A 629-nucleotide genomic window follows, 5' to 3' on the forward strand; every position below is an offset into this window, starting at 1 on the left:
CCCAAAAAGAATTACCCAAGTAAAGATACTCAAAAAAAAGTACTCAAGTAAATGTACTTTGTTACTTTCCATTACTGTGTCATGGTTCATAATAAAGGACCCAGTAATCAAGGTAGACAGACAAATTTCTCAAAAGGCATTTATTAAAATACAGTGGACCTGCAGTGAGGAGCTAGGGTATCTAAGGCAGGAACCTCTGCAGGTGGAAAACTTAGGTTAGTGACCAGGTAAATCTGACGGAGATTGATTACCAAGGTATTAGTCACTAACCTGGTCTTAGAGTTCAGTCCTTGCCCAGAGGAAGGAGTGGATTTTAGCCAAATGGCTGCCGACATGACACGGCAAACGCTTCCCAGAGAGTCCCAGATGATGAAGCATTGAAGACTGCAGAACTGGCAGGAGATCAGATCCAAGCAGAAGAAGGAAGGCAGGAGTTTCCAGAAGGCGAAGCCCAAGCTGGTGTCGAAGATTTTAAAAGGAGTCAAAAGATCAGAGATCCAAAGACTTACCAAAATAAAATCCAGGTTGCTGTCAGGAAGCAGATCCAGTTTTGGTCAACAGGCAGAATCCAGCAGGAGTCTATAGACAGGTCAGGCAAACAGATCAGAATAGGAACAGACAGGTCCGAA

Source organism: Cyprinodon variegatus, unplaced genomic scaffold (genome assembly GCF_000732505.1).
Source record: "Cyprinodon variegatus isolate N-32 unplaced genomic scaffold, C_variegatus-1.0 Scaffold74, whole genome shotgun sequence".
Classification (NCBI taxonomy): domain Eukaryota; kingdom Metazoa; phylum Chordata; class Actinopteri; order Cyprinodontiformes; family Cyprinodontidae; genus Cyprinodon; species Cyprinodon variegatus.